Source organism: Equus asinus, chromosome 20 (genome assembly GCF_041296235.1).
Source record: "Equus asinus isolate D_3611 breed Donkey chromosome 20, EquAss-T2T_v2, whole genome shotgun sequence".
In the NCBI taxonomy this organism is placed as follows: domain Eukaryota; kingdom Metazoa; phylum Chordata; class Mammalia; order Perissodactyla; family Equidae; genus Equus; species Equus asinus.
The window spans coordinates 88,266,174-88,284,780 of NC_091809.1; the positions used below are offsets into that span (position 1 = coordinate 88,266,174).

The following is an 18,607-nucleotide window of genomic DNA, read 5'->3' on the forward strand; positions in this document are numbered from 1 at the left end:
TGACTGATTCCCATACATCTGTCAGATACTACATACTCTGGGAAGCTTTCCTTGACTGTGCCCAAACCTTGCCAGATTTAATAAAGCAGGTGATGTAAATGCTCCCGTAGAATCCTGTAAATCCTCCATCATAATTTTTTTATATAACTATTATTCTTTGTTCTTTTCCCTGAATCTATTTCAAGTTTTAAGTTCTAGAAGAACAAGAACCAAATCTGTGTTATGTACTCACTACTGTATATACTTGCCTGGTACATCACCTGGAACATTTATCAGGCACTGAATTTGTAGTTGTTGTTCACGCTATTTTTTTTTTTTTCAATCTTTAAGATTCTTCTAAGAATATATGCTCTGTTTCTTTGGAGTCACTGCAGTTCAGGGAAGATCTACACTAAGTAAAATAGTGGAAGCCACTAAAGGAGAATTTCCAAAGACCTACAGACCTATACATAACATGTCCTTAAGAGAAGATTAATCCTATTATAATACTCATCATGGAACTCAACATCACTGCCACATCTTTTCTTCTGATTGGCTTTGTGAGCGTGGAAAAGGCACACCACTGGGTCTACACTCCATTATCTGTTGTCTACATCTCCATACTTCTTGGCAATGGCATTCTCATATTTCCTATTATGGATGACCATAACCTCCGTGATCCCGTGCACTATTTCTTAGCCATGCTGTCAACTACAGACATTGGGATGACCCTGATTACCATGCCTACAGTGCTGTGTGTTATGTTGATGAATCACAGGGAAATCAGCCACAGTGCCTGCTTTCTCCAAGCCTACTTCATCCACAGTCTGTCTCTGGTAGAGTCTGGAATTTTGCTTGCCATTGCCTATGAACAGTTCATTGCCATTTGCAACTCACTGAGATATACTTCCATTCTGCCCAATACTCGAGATAAGAATTGGAGTGGGAAATTTTATTAGAGGATTTGTTCTCATCTTGCCCCTGATATTGCATCTCTATTGTTTTTCTGGTTGCAGATACCATGGCCTTTCTCATCCATTCTGCCTCTACCAAGAACTTATCAAACTAGCTTGTGCTGACATTACCTTCAATTGCCTGTACCCTATTGTGGCAATGTTTTCTATGGTACTACTAGACTGCATGATACTCTTGTGCTCCTATATTTTGATTCTCAAGATGGTCTTGAGCAGTGCTTCTAGAGAGGAGAGGTCCAAGGCCCTCAACACTTGTGTCCCCCACATCTGCTGCATCTTGGTCTTCTATGTCACATTCATCCACCAATTTGGGGGGAATGTTCCTCACCTAGTACACATCACAATGAGCTACATTTATTTCCTTTTGCCTTCTTTTGAATTCTGTCATCTATAGCATTAACACTAGGCTGATTCACAGTAGTATACTCCAGTTATACTCTCTGCCTCCATGAAGAACCTGACGTTCTTCATGAACACTATTTCTTGTCTGAGAAAGGACTAAGAAATTATAAACATAATTATAACTGGACTGGCATAAGATTCTAATAAACACTTTAAAATAAATGGACAGATATCAGGAAAAAATATATTTCAGATACAACTGTTTCTTTTGCCACTCCTTTTTTTCCAGGAGGATGAAATACAACAAGCCATATAAAGCACTAAACACAGAGCAAGGTGCTTATCATGCATTCAACTGATATCCATTTTGTGCTCAAATACTCTCATTCTACGAGTAGCAGCTCTGATGTGACACTGAGTTCAGTGACATAGTCCAACAAATTTAAGACAAATTCTATTTGTGGCTGTTTTTTCTCATATGGACTGGGCATCCCTGCAACGATTGACCTTGATTTTTTTTGTCCCTTGTGGAAAGCTAGTTGCCTTTTCTAGAACATTGTCATCCCGAAGCAGAAAGTCTGAGCTGATTTATAATTGATTACTATTGAACACCATATAAACATAAGACAATTGTACATCTAAAATATCAACGTTTAATGTTTACACAGTGAGTGTACTAAAATGAAGAAGTAAACCAGTTTCTGGTACAGAGGAAAAAGTCATGTTTTGAATCTTGGGGAGAGAGTGCTAATCATAAATTATGAATAATCAGGGCCTGAAGAGGAATTTAATTCAGATTGGAACTAGACATGCATGGAACTTGGTGTATATTCCTCATGTGTGCAAAACACAGAGGTAATATAATAAATGGTAGGCTTTGCGTGTACAGTTAAGTGGGAAAGAAAGAAAAAGGAGGAGACACTTGTGCTGGGGTAGAAGAAGGCCTGGGCTGGAGAGAAAGGTGTCCTGGCTGTAGGGTTAGGTTCCACGCACATATCAGCGGAGGAGGATCTCTGGGCCAGATAAGATTCCACTCTCCGTGGTGGCAGTAAGGGTGGTTATAGATTCAGTAAAGGAAGGAGAAAGAGTAAAATTACCAGAGTTCAACAAGCCCTGAGCAGGCCACTTAGAGGGAAATTATTTCCCTAAAAAATGACGACATCAGGGCGCTTGGTTCTGTCTAGACACAGAGGAACTTCTGACTTCTGTACATTCCCTTGCCCTTGATCCTCAAAGTAAGAGAACTTCGCTGAATCACTGGAACATGGGATAATATGGGGGCAAGCCAAACGTCAAAGGTGTGACCATGGTGAATGCTCTGGTGTAGTTTACAAGCTCTGTAACGCATCATGTGTGTGATAGGCCCATGAGATTGGCACATCTTTCTGTTTAGAAACACCTACCACACTTGAACTTTCCTCTTTCATGTCTATCTCTCCCTCTCCCTTGCTGGATTATGAAACACACTGTATTCCAGCTCCAAGCACAATTTTTTGAATAGAGTAGGAGCTTAATCAAATGTTCTTTTATGAAATGAAATAATAAACTATAATGTTTACAAATGATGTTCCTGTGTCTCCCTATTTTTATCATTCCTGCATCTTCATGTATATCTCTGATGTCTCTGTACACTCTGGGACATCCTTCTAAACTGTTTGCCCATCCACTATGTGACAGGAGACTCCAAAAAGTAAATGACCAAAGTCTCATGTGCACAGGGTCTGCCCATCCCTTCTTAAGCAGGTAATCTGGGTATACTGAAGCCAACCTAACAGGACATCTTTTTCAACTGTCTTAAGTTTCCATTGGAGAATTCTCATTTTAATATGATTATATGAAATGTTGATTTTTTAGTGAATGATTTTCAGTCGTTGTGATCTCTGGGTTTTCCTAAGAGCTGCTGGATACACACAGGGGAAAAAAAGAGAGAAAAAACAATAGAGAACAGGAGACTATAAGGCAGTTTCCCAGGCTATTGCTGCTTCTTCTCCTCTTTGCCACAGCAGTCTTCTCAGTGTGGGGCAAATAAGAGACCTTCAATAAAACCAATTATATTGATAATAATGCTTGCAATAACCTTCAATTCAAAGGGTGGTTTATTGCAGCTGACAAAGAACATTTCTTTTATGTCTGATGAGGTATTCTGTAGACATTTAGACCACTAGAGCCAGTAATTGCCTAGACCTTAAAATAAAGTGTTTATTACACCAATAATCCGTGGAGGTATCTAGTGAAAGTGAGGGACCAGAAGTCACTCAGCAACAGGTTTAGTGCCTTGAAACCAGTGTCATTTTAGCGCCTTTGGTGTTTGCCAGCTCTGGAAACCATGGGATTAGAGCATATAGTGATGCCAAAGACAAAACAACGTTAGGCTTGTTCCAGCCTGGCAATAAGTCATCAAAGTTATCTTATCTCTCCTTATTTTATAAAACATTTTAATATATAAGCATTTTAATACATATTAAATATATATTTAATATATAATAATTCATATAAGATAAAGCATGTGGTAGAAAATATTGTGAAGAGATGCATTTAGATAGAAACAGAAGAACAGCCCAACGTATTTGGACTTACCAGTCAGCAGCAATCTTCTTCTCTACCCATGGGAGCTGATAAGCTTTTACTACCCTGAAGAAGTCCTTCCATAAATCATATTCATATATTAAAACATTAGTGACATACACATGTCATCTTGTTGCCCTGACAAGGCTCTGGGTGTAACTCTGACTTCAGACCATTCCAGGTGTATTGAGCCCCTAGTGAGAATTAACATTTCAATAAAACACACCTGATTGTATTCAACACAACCTGATACATTTAAATTATACACTAATTAAAAAAAATTAGATATAATGTTGGAGGTCAGGAATTATGATCCAGGCATCACCTACACTTAAATCAACATTCTCTATCACATCATAGATGTGGCTTGATGTTAGGATGAAGTTTACATCCCTAACCATTTTCAGAGGACCTCTGCCCTCTCTGGGGACCTGAGGGTTCTGGCTGTGGTCAGAGAGGCATGAATGTAAGCTGGAGAGGGGAGCCCAACATCGTCACCAGTAGTGGGACTCGCATAAGTCAAAGCACTGCTTGGTGCTAGTTAGAGAGGGACTTAGAATCAACCAACCACCCCGGGGAGAAGCCAGGCCACTAGCAAGTTTGTGGGCCAGCTGGTAACAAACCAGCTTCTAAAGGACATCCATTGTTTGTCCAGCTTTGTGCTAAAGATTAGGTGACTTAGCCCAAGCAGGCAAGATAAGAAACAGCGAGTAAAGAGGACAGAACCACCCTCAGGTGGGAAGCTAAATGTCAGTAGAATGGAAAGGAAGGAAAATGAGAGAAGGTAGTGTAAAAAGCAGAGGAGAGAAGGCCAGGGAGACAGAAAGAAGGATCAGAAAAGGAGCCCAAGGGAAGCTCTCTGCATGGGTGGGATGTTACAAGCAGGAGAGAAATCTGGGTGTTCCACTGGCACCCAAAGTCTCTGCAATAGAATTTTAAATTCAGAAGAATAATTCATCGTCAGTCACTAGCACCTATCCATCCTGAAGCAGGAGTTCCTGAGCAGGCAGGGTTGAAAGTGTTGAGGTGGGGCTTCTATCTGACCCTTGAGACAACAGGCCCAAACTTTTAGCCCCTCCCAGGACTTGTAGTCTTATCTCTTGGGCACATGCCTTATGGTCTCCCACCATCCCCCTCCCAAGCTGAGCAAATACTGCCACCTCCTCCTACAGTGAATGAACCAGGATAAAGGACTGTAGGAATGGGGTGGAGGACAGTATCTCCAGTCTCAATATGGTTCAGATAGAAGATAAGCTCTGACACTACAGGCGTGCAACCTTGCAAAGTCATTTAACCACTGAGTTTTAGTCAATTCGTTAACTGGAATAAAACCATATTTAGAAGTTTTTGAAGGTAAAACAAAAGAAAATGCTGCTTCTGATGTGCTGGTATGTCATACAAGACACACTGGCACATTATGTGCATTCAAATGAATTCCTTTACTTATGCATTCTCCATTTATCTATTGCCTCACCTCTAAATCTTGACCAAGACTAAGAATGTACTGGTCATTACTCAAAGTTAGTCAGGAGTTAGTAAGGAGTCAAGAATTCTTCAAAGTTTTACCAACCAAGGCAGAACTACCACTTTATTACACCTTACAAGTAATCCAAACTTCAATTGGCCCTTTGGTCCCTATGGAGCATCCAGCTCACTCACGTTTGCTGCATCTTTAATCAATTACTTAATTATGACCCAGCATGGTTAATACAGCTATGACCTCTCTCACTGTCTAAAAACCCATTATTTCACATTTCACTATACACAAACCAGTACAGTAGTTTTGGAGTCTAACAATCTGATTTAAAATGTCAGCTTCCCTTTATTGGCTGTGTACACTTTGGCAGATCATTTCATCTTTCTGTGTGATGACCTGCTCAACTTTAAATGGGGATGCCAATAGTATCTACATTATTGGATTGTGTTAATGTTTAAATTTATTAATATATATAATGCTCTTAATAGTTCCTGGCCCATAGTAAATACTATAGAAGTTTTAGTTATTAGTATTATTGGACATTTTATGGAAATGGGATCATTTGACATTCGAGTTGAGAAAGGTTTAGTCTGCCAAAGAAAGTGAGGACTTAGTAACAACTTGCTCACAAGCACAATGCTTGACAGTGTGCAAAATATCCTAAAGTAAAGACTTGCATTCTGTTTTCACAAGGACTCTGAGATAGCTAGACATGATGGAGGTATTAGTTCTATTCGTCAAAAGATTTTGAGATTCCAAGAGGCTGAGTGACTTTAGGTGTTGAGTTTAGAAACTAGAAGAAGCAAATGTGTAGAGCTGGTGGTGGCATTCTTCTGTAAGCCACAGTGTTCCTGGAAGTAGAACATTGAATTTGAACATTGTCATGAGGATTCAGAGGAATTCCTGAGGATGCTGGAAGCCTTTACTTAGAATCTTTTCCTTTCCTCATGGCCCTCACAAATCAGGTACAGACTACAAGAAGGCTAAACTATGGGTCAGCCATGTAGACCAGATGCTTTTTGGACTCCTTCTGAGATTGAACAATCATTCATCAACATTTATTGAGTGCCCTTGAAGCAGAATCTATGTTAAAGTGTTTGAGTTATCAAAATATATATGGCCATATGACCAGAATCTCAGATTAGACATATAAGGAGGATGAAGTCTTTAAAAGTAGGTATTCATTCAAACATTCACAAATATAACCTGAGCACCTGTTTGTTATCTAGTACTGCATGAGGCGAACATGATAGAAGATGATATGTGTGTGTATGTGTGTGGGATCATAGGCACAAAATGATGGTCTAACAAATATTAATTGAAATTATTACTAATAGTTAGTCAAAATCTATTAGCAATAGTATTTTAGCAGCCACTATATGCCAAGTGCAGAACTATTAGGAGATTTAAATTTATCATACCTCAGTACAGCTCTATAAAACAGAATGTTTTACATCTTATTTTTACTGATAAAAAATAAAATCTGAATTTGAGAAAATTTTCAAGACTACATAACGAGTAAATAATTGTTTTACAAAATTTCCATGAAATATCTTAAATTTTCCTATAATATAAATATAACATATTACATATACTTCATATATATTAAATGTAAAGTGAAAAGACCCCTCACCCCTACCTTCCTGTCTTCCTTAGAGACAATCCCTCGTTATAATCCACCATGTATTCCTCCGCACCTTTTTCTACACATTTACATACACACATACGAAAATATTCAAATATATATTCTTATTAGTCGGTGGCAGAGGCTGTGGGTGGCGCTGCTATTTCCATCGTGCTACACTAAGAGCAGCGCTAGTTGTGTGCATTCTTGGGTGAGAGTGAATGTAGACTAAGACTCCAAATAAGACAATGGTTTTTCAGTGATGACTTCGTTGGCTTTACTGTCAACAATAGAGAGAAAAAGAGAAGACATTGTCTTGGCGTCTCCATTCAGGAAAAAGAATTGTGGAAAGAGACCTTAGTTTCCTGTCCCTAACCCTCCTTGTATGGTGTCACCAAGTTCTTTCCTCAAAGTTCCCTCTGGATGACCCCAGGAGTCAGTTTTTCCTTGAACCACTCCAGCCATCTTGTGTCTTCTGTAGCATCTACAGGCTGCTCCTGGAGAAGGAAAGGAAATGAGAAAATCAAATGCTAGAGGCCACCAAATAGTGAGTTAAAAAGTAATAATGATAACAGTAATCGCTAATGTAGTTATCATTTATTATTCTTATCACTGACAGTCTCAGTCTTTTATAGTGAATCCTAAGTTCAGAGTTTGGATTACCAATGCTATGTGACATTAAACACATGAAGAAGATCTCTCTCTTATACTGACTGGCCAACTGGAGCCACTACAGTAAAGTGACACAGAAATTTTACGTGTATTATCCACTTAGAATAAACTAAAGTGGCCAGATTCTCAGATCAGAGTGATTTATAGATAAAGTTAAATTCAAATCCCTAGAAGGGCACATTTCTTGATATGTTACTGTCCTGTCAACTGAGCATTGAAATCTAATGAAAGGAATATCTAATCAACTTTTTTAATTTACTTAGTTAAGGATAACCACTTTATTTATTTAATGAGAAGCTGCTATATTTTCCTAATTACTAGGTTCTAAGGATATATCGGTACTTATATTCTCTGCCTCTATGCTGCTATAGTTTAATAGGAGAGACAAATAATTTAAAAAAACAACAAAAATAATTACAACTTTATATAACTAATATGGAAGAAACAAAAAGTTTGATGCAACAGAGAATAACAAAGAAAGACTTGCATAAGCTAGTGTGACAAAGGAGGGCTCTCACAGCTGGTAATAGTTAAAGGGTGACCTGACAAAGGCAGAGGTAGAAAAAGCTTTGCCGTATTACTATTGGTCCTGGTGTTCCAGTTCAACGAACTGAAAGGGAAAAAAGTCATAGGACCGTATTTCAGAGAAGAGACTCTGCAAAATTCTTAGGGCTGCCCAGAGGGACTGCCTTTTCCTGAGAGCACATAGTCTGAGTGATCAGAACAGTGATTGAACCCTCCCTTCTGCTGGCCTTAGTGATGGATATTGAAGGAAGAACTTTGTTCTAGACATAGTGCCCTACATTTCTAGCACACACAAGGGCACTGGGACATGACTATAAAGTCCACACCACATTCTGACGTTTATACACTAGTCCTCACAGACCTTTGCCAGGATCCAGGGTCTTTCATACTAACCTTTATTTTCTTTAATCAAACACAAACATTCAAAAGAAAATATGATTCTCACTTTCTGTGGTCCATAAAAATTCAGCAGAGAAATTGACCAAACTGTGAAAATCTGAGTTGTAGCCTAGAGATACACAATTTCATCACAGAGAATTAACAGAGTAACCAGAAGCGGAGGTGCCCCCAAGAGATAGTGATGACAATAGCTAAAGAGATAGAGAAAAAAACTATATCTCATTATTTCCAAAGCCTGACATTAATGTTAAGAGTTGAAATAACACAACAGATAATAAACAATTAGGGAATCCAAATTTGATTTATTTTAGATAAAAGCCTTAAAGTTCATGAATGAGTTGGCTTGTTCAAAAGATACAGGTTCAGGTATATATTAAATGTCTTAATTTGCATCCTTCTCTATAATTCATTTATGATTGAGGCCACAGTGGCTATACCCTTTAGGTCGCTGTGATACTGGGATTTACAGTAAGATATGTATTCAATCTTTGTTATCTTTTCTGGCACAGAGCTACAAATACTTGGAATTTCTCGAGTGATAAGAGCATAAAGGTGTCTTTGTTATACTAATGAGGTGATTTTGAATGCCCATCTAAGAATGAGGGCTGGTTGCCAGAAGAACCAACCTTGTGTTTAAAGGCCTGGAACTGTCAGGCTTATCTCCTTGACCTCTGGGGAGGAGAGGGGGCTGAGGTTGAATCAGTTGCCAATAGCCAAAGATTTAATCAATCATTGCTATATAATGAAAGCTCCATAAACAACCCAGAAAGAAGGGGTTCGGAGAGCTTCCGTGTTGGTGAACATGTGGAAGTGCTGAGAGAGTGGCAAGTTTGCCTGGGGAGAGCATGGAAGCTCTGCGCCCTTTCCCCATACCTTGCCCTGTGCATCACTTCCATCTAGCTGTTCCTGAATTGCATCCTTTTATAATAAGCTAGTGATCTAGTAATAAAATGTTTCTCTGAGTTCTGTGAGCTTCTCTGGCAACTTAATTGACTCAAGGAGGGGGTCGTGGGAACCTCTGATTTGTATTCAGTTCGTCAGAAATACGGGTAACAACCTGGACTTGGGATTGGCATCCTGATATAGAAAGGGTTCTTGGAATCTCCAATCTGTAGCTGGTGGGTCAGAAGCAAAGGCAGCAAGCTGGGCTTGCAACCGGCATCTGAAGTGGAAGACAGTCTTGTGGGACTGAACTTTTAACCTGTGGGATCTGACTCATCCTACTTCACCAAAACCTAAAAAAGTCTAGCATGAGTATTAATTGTACTGTCACTCCCCAAACAATGAGACACAGGGAGATGAGATTTTATTATAATGCATCTTTTTACCCAGAGAGGACAGGGGAGGATAAAGCTAGAAGCAAGTGAAAACTATGCCTGACAGAGGATGCTCTGGGTACAATTAGGAATGCCATGAACTAACAACAAGTGACAGATAAGAATACCAATAACCAAGTAGAATTAAGAATAGAAATTTCATGAGTAGATGCAAGCCAAAAAGAAAAAGTTGGGAATTATCATTTACAGGAAATTTGTGTGCAAAAATGTCGTGTAAATGAAGAAGCTCCATGATGTGTCAGTGATTCAGCTTAGTTTAAACTACAGATTCAGGAAGCATGATAATATATTTAACTCTTATTCCTGCTTTTTGCTTTATATATCACTGGACACTCAAACCATATCTTTCCAAGTTTCCCAAATTCTCTTTTTAAGGGATAGTACCAAAACCCCACTTCTCCACACTCTACTACAATGGTCTATGAGAGAAGAGGTGAAAAATTCCTTGATGAATCTTGTTTTAACACTGTAGATAATGGGGTTCATCACAGGAGGTGATAGTAGCCAGATGTTGGCCATAATGACATGTACAATTGGAGGGGCATGCTTGACAAAGCGGTGAGTCATGGACTATCCCACCATGGGCACGTAGAGGACCAAAACAGCCAAAATGTGGGACAGACAGTTATTGAGTGCCTGGAGCCTTCCAACCTGGGAGCCAGTTCTCAGGACACTTTTCAGGATGAGTGCATAGGAGAACACGATGAGCGGGGGGTCCAGTGTAATAATGAGCAGAGCTAGAACAAATCCATACCAATTATTGATAGTGGTGTCGGCATACACCAGGCGAATCATGTCTTGAGGGAGGCAGTAGGAATGGGAGAGATGATTGGAGCCACAAAAGGGAAGTGATTTCAGCATGAAGAGTGGGGAAAGAACAGCCACAGCACAGCGGCAAATGATGGCTATACCTATTCTGCTGCTCACCTAGTTGGTGAGAATGGAGTCATAATGGAGGGGGTGAGAGACGGCCACATAGTGGTCAAAAGACATGGCCAACAACACAGAAGACTCCATGAAGGAGAATCCATGGAGGAAGAAGAACTGAGCAAAAAACGCCTCAAAGCTGATCTCTGAGGCACTGAACCAGAAGATCCCCATGACCGTAGGCAGAGTGGTGAGGGTAAGCCCCAGGTCTGTCAAGGCCAACATAGGGAGGAGCAAGTACATGGGCTCATGGAAGGAGGAACTCAATGGGACTAACATGAGGCAAGGTGCCATCTGAGGAGCAAATTTAAGGAGGCACTCAGTCTCAGGGTCTTGAAATTGTTGACCATGCACCTGCACAACAATGAGAATGAGTACCTCCTTAAATTTTGCTCTCTAGGTGACTGCCTTGTTTATCCTTGGCCTGACCGTGATGCTCATTTTGTTTGAGTGAAGAGGGGAGAGCAGCTACCTCTCACCAAGATTTTATGAGAAATTATTTCTCTGCAGGGAATTTCACACTGATGCTGAGATCTTGTTAAACTAACGTTACCTCCTTGATCATGGCTCAGGTGAGAATATGCTTTTGATGGAGAGGAAAAAACAAAATGAGATGAGAATCCTGATGAAGCATACTTAGAAAGTTAGTAAAAGATCTTAGGAGGGAATAGTTATCTCTAGGCTCAATATACAGATTATTATAAAGGAACTGGGAAAGTCAAGGTAGTTAGGTAAACTAGAACTTGACAACAAGACCTCAGATATAAGATAATTTGAAGATATGTTTACTTGGCTTCAGTGAATGGGTCCAGACTGCTATGTGAGGAGGTGTCAATATGTCAGTATATCAGACTTTATTCACACTTGATAGTCTGCAAGTTGTGTAGATTGCTCTGTTTTAACATGTGCCTCATTGGTCTCCTCTCTTTGCCTATATTCTATGACTTTGTTCCTCTCTAATTGGAATTGTCATAATAATTTCCTAAATATTTTCCATTCTTCAAGCATCCTAACATGGATGTCTGTTTCAATTGTTCTCCTTAATGCTTTCTAAGGGCTTTCTAAACTCTTAGCATCATTTCTCCAACGTGTTGCAAGATCTACTCATTGTAGGCAAAATCCACTTCTTTATGTTTCTATAACACACAGTACAGGGAATGTACGGACCTGAAATATGCTCACAACAGACTCATGGCTACTGACTGAATAAAAAAGAGACAAAACCTAGGGAACTTGCCTTCTCTTTAACAATATTTGTGGAAGAGACTATGGAGTGACTTAGGAAAATTTCTGTATAATGTCAGACCTGTGTTGGTGAGATAGGTGTTTGAGTTTTCTGAGCTTGATGGGCCATGAGAAGAGACAGACAAATAAAACATGACAGGCAGGCCTTAGCCCAAGTTGGTTATGGTGGTGGTATGGTGGACCCTTGGTTTTGCAGAAGAACCATCTGAAAAATTTTGGCAATGAGAATGAAAATTGGATCCTCTCAGAATGACTGGAAAGAGAGGATATAAGGGAAAAAGAGCTTTCTGAAAGGATTGCTGTGGGAAGATGTGGAACTTTCTTCTGAGGAAACATTCCAAGCTTTGTACTCACATCCAGGGAGGCAGAGGAATGGACAAAATACACTCCAACATGAAGCTCTCTGAAGGGCTCTGGACCAGGCTAGAGGATCAGTTTGGCAAACTCAAGCTCTATGGGTCTTTCCAGCCTGAAAGATCCGCATTAATCCCTCACCATAAAATGCAGTTCATCCAGGGAAGCTCTCATTCAACAGGCCTGGACCTTGGATAAGGGGAATAGTGAGCTGACTCTATAGTCATTTTCTGTGATAGAGACCCCAAAATGAGTCTGTGCATCTGGAGAGACTGAGGACCCTGAGTAAGGGTTTCATTTAGGTCTGTGTCTCGTCAGACTGGGGATCCAAAGATTGGTCAATATGACTAGCACCGAAGGCCACACAGAGAGGTCTATATCCTATGAGGTTATCATCTTTAAGATTTGAGAAAGTAGAGAAAAAATATCATCTTTCTCCATCAATTTCAGGATTTTACGGGGGGTTGTGTAGATGTGAGTATGCCTGTTTTGCATATGCAAGAGATTGAGACAGGATCATCTTTAGAGGAGGAATATGCTGGCTGGCAGTTTTCGGAGCTGCGTAGGAGGTACACAGGATCTGGGAAGATGGTGCTGGAAGGGAAGATCCACTTTCTCCACGTGTTGGAAACGGGGGTAAAGGGTTTAAATTTAAGGCCATCTTTAGGGCCGAGGGCTCCCCCTGGTGGTTACATTGGAAAACTACAGGTGCATATTAACCACTTGTTTCAGGTCTGGAGCAATCTCGTACCCCCCAAGATTGGCTCAGTGAACTAGGTATTAATTCTGGGTAGAGGGTCCCTTAAATATGGTTTATACTGGGACTCTGAAAAGAATACCAAGCTCAAATATACACCTGACTTTCTCTCCCACAGCCTTTCTCATGCTCTGATACAGAATAGGCTCAGCTGAGCTCCTTGTGGACAAGGAGATGAGCTAAGACAGTCATGTTCTCACAAACACACTGAGCCAGAGGCAAAGAGATATATCTCTGCGTCTCACACTCTCTCTTTCACACACACACACACACACACAGAGACAAGCAGATTGAAAATAGTATTACACACTAAAACCACTAGCACATATACAAATAGGCACAGTCTTGCGTTGATACTTTTAGCGATGGATTTAGATACTTTAGTAAAGGATTCTAATACATTCAGAGTTGAATGACTCACATCAACATATAGATACTTGCCCTCCTGGACCATCACATACTAACATTCACTTCACTTCACACTCAAAAGATTCCAGTGTTTCCTAAGGGGGCAGAACTGGGGCAAAGGACTGTTCCTTTGTCACCCCTGCCACCAGCCTTCAGAAACCTATTCTGCTTCCCCAGCCTGGCATAGGCACACTGTTGGGAGAATTCTGTTTAGCAATCTATTTTCGTTACTAGATGGGAGCTTCATAAAGGCAAGACTATGTCATCTTTACCTGTGCATCTGCGAGGTCCTTCTCAGGGTTTTTCAGAGTGGGCACTTAGCCACACAGTGAATAAAAATTGATAAAGTTATTTGATCAAATTTCAGTCTTCATTCAAAGAGGACTGTTTCGTGATGTAATAAAATAAATCTAAAGATCATTTAGAGGAATAAAAAAACAAAAAGATCTAAGAATGTTTTGTATTGTTTTTAAATAACTATTTCTTAAGCACCAGTCCTTCGATTATTACATAATTCAGAAAAGCAGAGTAGAAATCTGACATATAGATGATAGTAAAACATATAATAAGGCAAATATTACAAGTCTCTAGATAAGTGGCAGGTTATCCATTAAACAGTCTTGCTTAGCTATGTGAAAAGCTATCAGTTAAATATCCTCACCGAACTCCTTACACCAAATAATGTCTGTGTCCAGTGCAGACTTTGAATCCTTTCTACATATTGCTAACAATATACTCTACAAAACATATGATAAGGTCATTCTCTGCTTTCTGAAACCCAGTCGTCAAAATGTATACAGTCTGTGACACATCATATAGACCCTTCCAGAGTCTTGAGCCTGCCTACCTCACTGTCTCATTCCAAGACATTACCTCTCTTAAATTTTATATTTGAGTATTGAAAAATTGTATAGTTCTCAGAAAAATTTCCTCACCTCTTTGCCCTAGCTCATGCTACTCCTTCTTCCCAGAAATCTGTTTTTATAAAGACCCCTTTCTTTGTTAATTCTTACTTAGTCTTCATAGGTCAGTTTGCGTACCTTCCTTGGGCCTCCCAAGCGGGCGGGTGACCACCCAACCAAACTCACGTAACTGCTTTGTTCATCTCTCTGGTTGCACTTATGATGATTGCTTCATCATCTTATATGTGATAGATGACCTTAACTACTATCAATAGTTGTTGTTGATGGTAACAGTAACAGCACTGTTGCTGCTATACTATCCTTAAAATGACTATATATCCTAAGAATCCTTAGGATATACATCCTAAGACAAGGACAAAATTATGTTCTTAATAAAGGCATAATTTTCTCAGATTTTCCTGGTACAATTTCCTCTCTTACAAATCTAAATGGGAATGGTCAGCTCCCTCCCTTTGCACTGAGCAAGAACTCTCTGCATCAAATACAGTTTGATAAGATGTCATTCTGTCTAAATTCTGTCCTGTCACCTTGACTCTGCCTGCCTACACTCTGGCCATAATTAACAGTTATTTACCTTGTCTAAGGAGGTACCACTTCTGTTTAAGTGTGTTTTGAACACAGTGGCATGTTATAAGTTTCATGGGCATCTGTCCTCATTTTGGATCTATATGCCCCATTTTGGGTTTCACCCTCACCCAATTCTGATCAACCACACTCAGTTTGAAAGCTATAATCATATAACACCTTGCTCATGCCAGTCTCCAAGTGTGTGTGTGTGTGTGTGTGTATGTTGAAAAGGGAGAGAAGTATGCATGTGACTTGACCACATCAATTCAGGTTCTATAACATAAACTGAGGAAGAAATACAAATGATCTTTCTAAAAGATGCTGGTATTTGCCACCAGAACAATGAAGAAGGCGAGAAAGGAGGAAATGTTGGAGGAGACTGCTTGTGTTAGGGCTTGTTTCAGGATTGTCCCACACATTCAGAGTTGAGTGAAAAAGCCTGAGGTGCTGGCCAGGGCATGTGTGTGGGATGGCAGTATATGCAGAGGGTTTTAACCTGACTGAACTCCAGGCTCAAAGATAAGTGACTGGCAGAGGCAAAGGGCAGAAGAATGATCTTGTACAATTAAATACAGAAACATGCATGACAATGAGTGCAAGAGTGAGAGGTGCTCGGGGCAGTTATAGCTGTGGCGCTTCAGGGAAGATGAGCAATTGAGAGCTGATGAGGAAGTTGTTTGGATAATCTTCATATACCATATCAAGCTCCTTGGAAAACTATGGATGCATTCTAATGAGCAGAGGGACAGAGTGAATGAAGTGACAGGTGACAGGGATGGGTTTCTTCATAAAGCAGATAAAACGGAGGAGGCAGTACCACCTTTCCTGCAGCAGACATCTGTCAGCAGCCAAAGCCTTGAGATCGAACTCTATAAAGTTAGGGCTCTTCAGCCTCAGGTGAGGCCGTGGAAGGAGAGAGGGATGAAGGGCAAGAAGAGGAGAATAATGACGGCTCCTCTCCACAGAGCTCCCAGCCCTGGGGACTTTTTGTTTGTCCTCACCTTCTCCCAGCTGGAGCCAAGGTGTTTCACACGCACAGAGGGAGAAGGAGGATAAATCCTTCCTTGACATCCACAGCCTGATGCCTCTCCCTGACTCTGGTGTCATCTCACCTACCCTCTTCCTTGTTCAGTACAGATCACCTCGGCTTCACTTCCTAGATGAGCAACTGCTGGTGAGTCTTCCACTGCTGTCTTGTGCCAGTTTTCAGGGGTGGATATTAGGGGATAATATGAAAGGAAAGAGAGAAAATGCAGGAAGATGGGCATGTACAGGTGTCTAGGAAAGTAGTGATCTTGGAAGGAGGTGGTCTGAGTGTAATTCTGGCTCCTCCTCAAAATGCTTGAATGACCTTAGGCAAGTGTACTCCCCACACCGAGCCGTACTTAGTTTTTTCCTTTGCAAAATTATGTCTTGGAATCCAGGATCCCACAGAATCTCCTCCACTTCTGATACTCTCCAAGTCTGTGCACAGAATCAGAGCCAGAGAAATGATCAGGGCCTGCTTTCTGTGGGGAAGAGGAGAGAGCATCTACAGTATTCTGTTACAAAGGCCATGAGGAGGCACTGCCTAGCTCTCCCTGACCAGGGACTACATGGCCTAGCCAGACCCTTCTTGCTCAGGAAATCAGCCTCCCACTGGCATCAGGGTGTCATAAACCATCTGGTCTTCATAGACTCCTCCTTGTCAAGCTGTCTGGTACACTCAGCTTTCCCTTTTCCTCTTATCAACCAAACAGCTATTCATTCATTTGATACATATATTCAGAGCATTTTATGTGCCAGACCAGTGAACATGGCAGAGAAGGTCCTGCCCTCAATGTGCTCATATTAATACAGACAGCCCCTCTGACTTCCCCAGTGTCCAGGTTATGCCCTCCCCTCTTGCAAAATCCTCTGTCACTCCAGTCACAAGAGGCATGCTTACAGATGTGTTTAAACATCGTGGGAATGTTCTCCCTGGGTCAAGAATGAGGAATCTGGTCCAAATCCATATGCTTAGGGATGGCTCTATTTGCATATTCTCCTATTCATAAGAAACAGTGGCCTCCATTGCTCATTTGTTTTAAAAAACAGAAGATATCAAATTGAACATAAGAATATTTGGAATACATGGGTAAGGTCACCATCTAATTGCTCACTGCATAGGGAACATCCCTTTTCAGGAATTTCCTCTTCAGGTCTCACCTGTCCCTCCGCTGCTGTGAATATTGTAACTACGTTGCCGTTAGATGTGTGTGTGCTGATGAGTGGACTCCTGTTTTTCAGTAGAAATGGAGAAACATCTCTCACTCCCTTAATACAGATAATTGTCTTTCATTTTCAGAGAAATTCACAAGAACTTTTTTCCAGGAGGAATAATCCTAGCCCTGTCATGCTCTCTGCATAGACTTTTCATTCCCCTCATATTCCTCTCCCTGTCCTTCTTATTCTGAAGTCAGTGAAAACAGGACTCATCATCGAACTCCAAGCACTAATCAGGACAAGAGGTAAGCACTTGATTCACTCACTCACTCATTTAGTTTTTTATGCAAAAATATACAATGGTGCCTACCATGTGTTAGACACTGCTCAGGGCTCCAGGGGTCTTAGAGAATAGCTTCAGTTGGTACAAAATGTGAGTTAAATCATAAGTCATAAACTCACACACACACTCATATAAGGACTATATATAATATACAAACAACATATATTATATATACTGTATAGAAGATAAATATATATATGAATATACAAGTATAAGGACATGTTTGAGTATATATTTTACCTGTATATACTTATACTTTTTATACTTATATATAAAGAAAATCTATATAGTATATAAAGGTATATAAAGAGTATATTTTATATAAAGTATATATAAGATAATCCAGTTATAAATGTTATTTATACTTATACATATTTGTACTTATATATAACATATTAGTAGATACTATATATAAATATAAATAAGTACATATATTTATGTATATACAAAATATAAAATACATATGTGTGTACATTTACACTTTATTAGCGCTACAGCAAAGGTACTACATGAGTACAGAGAAGGATTTGCCTAACTCTACACAAGGATGTTAAGAGAGATTTGTCAGAGTAAATATTTGTGCTGTCTTAAAGGACCAGCAAATGTTCACTGGTCAGAAAAACAAGGGTGGTTAATATTAGGAAAGCAAAATATAAAGCCATATAAGGAATACAAGCAGGAAAAGTACATATGGGGAATTGTAAAAAGAAGATATGGTTTTGTTGACTGTGGTAGAAAAAAGATGAGTTTGGATAAGTGCCAAAGCAGGAAGGGCCTGACTAAAGATAGAGCATTACATTGTATACGGACCAGGCACTTTGGAATTAGGCACACATGGGCTCACATCCCATCTCTGACAGGAGCTCACTGTGAGGACTTGGGAAAGTTCTTCACATTTGCTGTAGTTTCCTCCTCTGTGAAGTGGGGATAAAACGCTTCATGGTTATGAGACATATACACCATTATGTAAAGTTCTGTACAGTGTTTGAATTTTGCATGGGTTCA

The 18,607-nt window shown here is 40.0% G+C and overlaps 2 pseudogenes; one reads left to right on the top strand and one right to left on the bottom strand.

Moving 5' to 3' along the window:
• Positions 1–494: 494 nt before the first annotated feature.
• Positions 495–1,405, top strand: LOC106830166 (olfactory receptor 51B6-like; annotated as a pseudogene).
• An 8,822-nt stretch (positions 1,406–10,227) lies between these two features.
• Positions 10,228–11,115, bottom strand: LOC106830167 (olfactory receptor 51Q1-like; annotated as a pseudogene).
• Positions 11,116–18,607: the final 7,492 nt, after the last annotated feature.